Consider the following 7,428-nt stretch of genomic DNA (forward strand, 5'->3'; position numbering starts at 1 on the left):
CCCTTATCCACACCTCAAAGGGGTTGGTAGAGGTCATTTTTAAGATCTCTTCTTTCTTTAATACTCTGTGATACCAGGTGGCACACACAGTAATTGCTATTGGAGTTCTAGGACCTGGAGAGAGATGCTCTATTCTTCTGCTCCAGTATCAAAACCAACATAGAAAATATAGTTAGACCCTTTCATTGACACACTTAGAACATAATCATAGTATTGGAGCTGGAAGAGATCTGTCCTAGGCCTTATTATTTCTTGAGGTTTTAAACCATTTCCCAACTAAAGAATAACATAAGGATGGGACAGATAGACAGAGACAGAGAGACAGAGACAGTGAGACAGAGAAAGAGAGAGAGTGAAACAAAGAGAGAGAGAGAGAGAGAGAGAGAAAGAATCATAATTTAATTTACAAAGAAAGCAAAGAGGCCAAGTTTATTAAAATTCTTAGAACAAAAGTTTTCAGGGCACTTGAGAGCTGTGGAAGCTGTAGTTCCCTGAAACACTCCCACCCGCCTCTGGGTTGGTGAGAATGAATACTTTCCTTTCAGGTTTTTCTGTCCATTGCCTTTATGGTTTTCTATAATAATTAAAACAGTAACTTACACTTTTATAAGTGCTTTAATATGTACAAAGTATTTTTCTTACAACAACCCTGTGAGACTGATGGTAAAAGTGTTTGTATCTGATTTGATAGATGAAGAAACTGGAATTCACTCAGGTTGAGTGACCTGCTCAGTATTGCATAGGTAGCAAGTGTTAGAGCTAGATTTTAAACCCACCTATCTTGGCTCCAAATCCAATGGGATCTTCACCACACCCTGTTGTGTCAAAGGTAGATTTTTAAACCTAGATATCTTAGCTTAAAGTCCAAAGGGATTTCCACTACATCCTGTTGCTTCTAATGACAAACTTCTGAAAACAAATACCCTGTCACCTCATGACCTTAGCACCACCAGGGTGGTAGGTATATCTCTTGCTCTTAAGGTATTTCTGGTCACCCAAAGTAAGGAAGGAAACAAGCATTTATTATGTACCTACTATGTTCCAGGTAAGCATTCTATAAATGTTATCTTATTTGATCCTCACAACAACCCAGGGAGTTGGTATTATTATTATCCCCATTGTACAATTGAGGAAACTGAGGCAGACAGAGGTTACCAGGTCACATAGCTAGTAAGTATCACAGGTCAGATTTGAACTCAGGTCTTCCTTACTCCAGGCTCAGCAGGCTATCCATTGCCCCACTTGGCTGCCACCTTTAGAATAATGGCCACCCACAATGGTGTGATTATGAGGTTGAACTCTCCATAGATGGGGTTAGTAAAAGGGTAATTCTTATTTGATTATGTACTGGGTATGCAAATGTCTTTAACCAGAGTGTGGGGCCTTATCCCTTTCATAGAGGGCAAGTAGACCCACTCTCTGGAATGGCTCATCCACCCCAATCCTAACACACTAGTAGGTTTAGATTCCCAAGGAAGGACTACTACCACATGGTTATATTCAAACTCTCTCAGGCTCATAAGAGTACTTCTTTTATTGGGGAATATACTCCACTAATTACAATGTTAGTTTTTGAGCCCCCACTGATGTGAGGTCATAGATACATCCAGATCTTTAAAATGACTGCATAATTAGAAATAAGTCAAAAGAAATAGGGGCAGTTAGGTGGCATAGTGGATAGAGTGGAAGGCCTGGAGTCAGGAAAACTCATCTTCATGAACGCATATCTGGCCTCAGACACTTAATAGCAACATGGCCCTGGGCAAGTCACTTTTCCCTGTTTGCCTCAGTTACTCATCTGTAAAATTAGCTGGAAAAGGAAATGGCAAACCACTCCAGTATCTTTGCCAAGAAAACTCTAAAAGGGGTCACAAAGAGCTGGACACCACCACTAAAATATGACTGAACAACAACAGAATCAATAGATTCTTTCCACTGCTAAACTGAATTGCTTGATCCTGGACTTGAATAACTCCTCATTGGGCACAGTATCTTAGTCAAGCTAGTAGTTCCATTAGCTAATTTCTCTGCTTGCTTCTAAGCTGTCCCTCTCCTCTCAGCAATAAGTGATAGTACAAGGAGAGGGTTACAGTATCTGATATTATTTCAAATTTATCCTGTATATCAGAACCAGAGGGAAATAGAATGGGAAGAAGGGATTGTGACCCAGACAAGTAATAGATCCACAAAGATTTCCATTTGCTTCATCTTTCCTGATGCTTTTCTTTGGCTCAAACTGTAGGCTTTAGAAATGGTTGGAAGTGATTTTTTTAAAATCATGACAGGTTCACAAGGAAGGCTGTGTTGGGTGGGGAGGGGGGGGAGAGAGGTGGGTAGGGAAGAAAGGGCAGAGAATATAATTGCTGCTGTCCTAACAGGCATGCCTCCCAGCCTTAGCTAGTCTGAAATATCATCTGTCTATCAGAGCAGGCAAAGAGCCCAGCAGCAGCCCACATTGCTATGGGAGCCAGGAGCCACTCACTCTGGCTGACCAAAGGAGAGGTTGGCTTTGGATTGTTGTGGTCCTGGTAGGAGTACGTGACAGGAAGATGAGTTTGGATTGGAAAGCTTGTATTGCTATCTTAAATTGGGGAACATGTGCTCCCCTCAGATCCTTTGAACTGATGGGGTTGTTTGTTGTTTTTTTCTAATAGTATGTTCTATATAGCCTACATAGTACTCCTCAGAGGTACAAGAGCTTTTTATTGGAGGTAGCATGGTAGAGTAGGCTGGTATGCTGGCCTTGGAGCTAGGAACACTGGGGTTCAAATCCCACCTTTGACACTTACCAGCCGTGGTTTTCTGTTTTCAGGTCTTGAGCCTTTTCAACTATCCTATGATATTCCTAGACAGAAGCAGCTTGGTGGAATAGCAGATAGAGCACTGGGCTTGGAGTCAGGAAGACTTGAGTTCAAATCTGTCCTCTGCTGTTTATTATGTGTGTGATCTTGGAAAAATCACTTGACCTCTCTAAGCTTCAGTTTCCTTATCTGTAAAATATGAATTATAATACTTGCCTAACTCATTTCACAAAGCCACCGTGATGATTAAGTGTGTATGGAAAGCACTTTGTAAATCTACAAATATAAATTATAAAGGCCATGTTGTGCAGGGACTCTCATTGTGCACAAACAATGGAGAGCTTTGAATGGTAGACCAAGGGACTTTGGCCTAGGCCAGCACTGGGTTCTTAGAAGCACCATTGAGGGGTATACGTGGAATGCAGGCCAAATACAGTTTCTAGGGCTTAACCATGAAGCTACAATAATGAAGCAGGAAGACAATGTAGAGAATGGAGCATATTTTTTTTCCCCTTGAAAACACTTCTTATTTTAATAAGCTTTTTTTTTGTTTGTTTCCTAATTCTATTCCTCTGAAAAATATCTCTCCTTACAAATTGACACCTTGGTATTCTGTGGGATGGTAAGGCTTAGAAACTGTGGCTAAGGATAGAATTATCACTGAGTTAGTGGGGAAAGTGGAGAGGAACATGGTGGGTTGGAAATGGGTAGGAGTAAAGGGCCTTCTGGATCTTTGAGGGTTTTAATTTTGTTCCTATGGCAGAATACTCCCAAAGCCCCCTCCCCATCTGTCTTGACCCTTCCTTCTCCTTCCTTCTGTCTTTAACCTTTCCTATTACTTCTCTTCCTCCCTTCCTCTTATTCCCCAGTGTCTAAATGGCAGACAGATGGAGGGTGGAGAAGAAACTACAGAGAAGGCCCTCTTGGGGAGTGTTGGAGAATGTCTGTTTTTACTCCCCACAGAAGATCTGTGTTGTAGAAGCCTATTGTTCTAGAAATCAGAAGACCTGTGCTCTATCCCAGCTCCCACATTTACTGGATATATAATTTCAGACCTGTCTCTCCAATTCTTTGAAGTCAGTTTCCTCATCTGTAAAGTGCACATAATACTACCATTCACCCTGCCTATATCACCAAGCTATAATGAAGGTCAGGGCAGGTAGGTGGCACAGTGGATAGAATGCCAGGCTTAGAGACAGGAAGACTCACTTTCAGGAGTTCATATCTGGCCTCAGACATGTACCAGCTATGAGATCCTGGGCAAGTCACTTAACCCTGTTTGCCTCAGTGTCCTCATCTGTCAAATGAGCTAGAGAAGGAAATGGCAAACTACTCCAGTATCTTTGCCAAGAAAACCCCAAATGGGGTCATGAAGAGTTGGACTCAACTGAACAACAACAACATAATGAAATAATTAAATAACATATCGAAAGTGTTTTGTGAATTTTCAAGCACTACTGTTGTAGGATTGTCTTCCTCTCCTGCTATTTCAGCAATCACCATGCCTTCACACCCACTCCCAGGTCATATCTTGGGACCCAAATCCAAAGCTCTTGTCTACACAGATCATACTCATCTAAGGGTAGAGGGGCTTCAGATAAAATAAGTTAATCTGGCTTAAGTCTCCACTCAGAAGTTTCCTGAGGAACATCAGAATTTAGCTCATATCCAGGCCTCCAGAGCAAAAGGAAAGAGTACCTATAGTTCTGATAGAAGTGGTCAGGCCAACAATATGTTGAATATAAATTAGACTTTATTTCAGTCAACAAAACCCACAAAACAGAAAGGACTCATATTCCAAATCATAAATTTTCAAAATCACTCTCTTGTAGGCCTCCTCCCCCAGACACATGTAGTCCTTCAGACTTATAGTATTACCCTGGAAGTTTTTACCTTCCCTTCTATCCCAGAGGGAAATACTTACAGTGGCTAGAAAGTTTATAAAGGAAACCAATTATTTTGAAATATAGTTATCAAAATAGTAAAAACAACAACAACAAAACCAAGTTCATAGATCTTAGGCTAAGAACACCTGATCTAGTGCAGGGGTTCTCATAGTAATACTATAGTTCCACACTTTTCCCCTCAGATGAGAATATTGTTCTCTCTCTCTCTCCCTCTCTACTTATCTCTCTGTCCTCTCTCTGTCTCTCTCTGTCTCTGTCTCTCTCTTTCTCCCTTCTCCTCTCCTCCAACTGTCATCTCTGGCCATCTTAGATCTGAGACAGAGACAACTAACTGTCTCTGCTCTGACTTTAAAGGTAAAGTCTAAGGGTTTTATGAGCTGGTAAAGGAGAAAGAAGAGTGTTCAGGGTGATGTGAGTTCACATTTAATGAAGGAAACATCACCAGTGCCAAACACACTTAACAAGCTATCTTCAACAAAGGCTTAACCTTGTCAAGGAACTCTTGACAAGGGTAGTCCATAGCACTGTAAGGCAAGTGATTGCCCCTGCCCTCAAGGAGCTCATAGTCTAATGTTAGGAAGACAAGTTCAAATACTTTTCAGGGCATGTACTGTAAGCTGTGTGACCCTAGGTAAGTCACTTAACCACCTCAGCCTCAATTTCCTCATCTGTAAAATGGGGATAATAATAGTATCTAACTCACAGGGTTGTTATGAGGATTAAATGATATATGTAAAGTACTTTGCAAATCTTAAAGCACTATATAAATGCTAACTATTTTACTGTTGTTGTTAGTTGAAGTCAGAAGAACTGGGCTAAAATACAGCTCTCTTCCTTACTGTGTGACCTCAAACAACGCACTTGTGCTCAATTAGTTCCAGGGCCCTCTCAAGTAAAGGGATTGGACTGAATGACCTCTAAGGTCTTTTCTAGGAGCAGATCTATGACCCGATGCCTCTCTGTCTTCTGGGCCTCAGTTTCCTCCTCTGTACAATAGAGAGACTGACTTGTTGCTCATTTGTTTTCAGTTGTGACCAACTATTTGTGACCCCCTTTGGGGTTTTCTTGGCAAAGACACTGGAGTGGTTTGCTATTTCCTTGACTGCACTATCTCTATAAGCTCCTCCAGCTCTAAAGCCTATGAAAGGTCCATACAAAAAACTTAGGCCTCTGCACTCCAGGAACAAATACCAGTGTTAACAAAGCCCTGTTAACTGATAGCAGCCATTGCAGTTCCTGTACCGCACAGTCAGCGCTACAGACAAAAGGAGAGAATATTTCCTGTGTGCTTCTGTTTATACCAATGCACTCCAGCTGTGATCTCTGCTGCTGAGCTGCAAAAGCACGGCATCTTGTTTGACCCTTGAATGTGAGCCTGTCTTCAGATGAGAAGGATATTGTTCTCATCTAGCAATGCAGGGTGTGTTTTATTAGATGGGATTCTGCCTGTGTGTGTTTGTTTCTCCAGAAATAAAAGGGACATTGGGGGAAGATTAGATAGTTTCCCATGTATGTCTCTGTCTCTTTGTCTCTCTCCTGGTCTGTCTCTGTCTCTCAGTCTCTTTCTATTTATTTGTCTCTACCTGTATTTCTGTTTTACTTTCTGTCTGTCACTCTCTGTCTCTCTCCCTTTCTCTCTCTTTGTCTCTCTCTATATTTCTTTCTCGCCTCTCTGATTTTTTGTTGCTGTCTCTGTCCCTCTCTGTCTTGTGCTTCTGCCTTTCTGTGTCTTTGTCTTTGTCTCTCTTACTCAGTCTCTCTCTCTTTCTCCCTAGTGTCTCATGATAGTTATTCCAATGTCTCATTGTGGTGTGTGGCACTAATCCAGAATTCTTGAAGGTTCAATGGGTCAAAAGTTCTCATAGAGCTTACCAAGCTGGAAATGCTTCAAGTAAGGGCTTGGGACTGATTGTGTGTGTGTGTGTGTGTGTGTGTGTGTGTGTGTGTGTGTGTGTGGGTGTGTGTGTGTGTGTGTATCATTAGAGGGCCAGCCTGGCTGAGTTCAGAAAACCCAAACATCAGAGGGTCAGCCCCCATTAGACAAATTTATTCTATCCCAGTGACTCAAAAAGGCTCTCCACTACAGCTTAGAGGTGTTGGGATTGGCTTTCACAGCTGGAAACGAAAAATCCCTAAAATATTGAAGTATTTGAGTTAATAATCTTGTAAATTTTTATAATACTTTATTGTTTACAAAGCACTTTCAACATCTACCATTTCATTTGGTCCTCTTAATGGTTTTATGAGTTACATAGGGCAGTCAAAAACCAATAAATCAGTGAATCAACCTGTCCGCTACATGCTCTACCTCTCCAATCTTCTTATACCTTGCACCTTACTCCTCTATTCTGTGAACCAATGACTGTTATTCCTTGGGAAAGATACTCCATCTCCCAACTCTGGCTATGGCCAGCCTCCATGCCTGGAATTCTCTTGCTCCTCATCTCCATCTCCTGGCTTCCTTGGCTTCCTTGAAGTCTCAGCTAAAATTCCACCTTCTACAGGAAGCCTTTCTGGATCTCCCTTACTTCTAGCATCCTCTCTTTGTTAACTATCTCCAATCTATTCTGCGTATAGCTTCTTTGCACATAGTTGTTTGCAAGCTGTCTCCCTCATTGAACTGTGATATCCTTGAGAGCAGAGACTTTTTGCTTTTCTTTATATCCCCAGTGATTAGCAGAGTGCCTAGCATGTAATAGGCACTTATATATTTATTGAAT

The sequence above is a fragment of the Vombatus ursinus genome, unplaced genomic scaffold (assembly GCF_900497805.2).
Source record: "Vombatus ursinus unplaced genomic scaffold, bare-nosed wombat genome assembly UNPS02009062.1, whole genome shotgun sequence".
NCBI lineage: Eukaryota > Metazoa > Chordata > Mammalia > Diprotodontia > Vombatidae > Vombatus > Vombatus ursinus.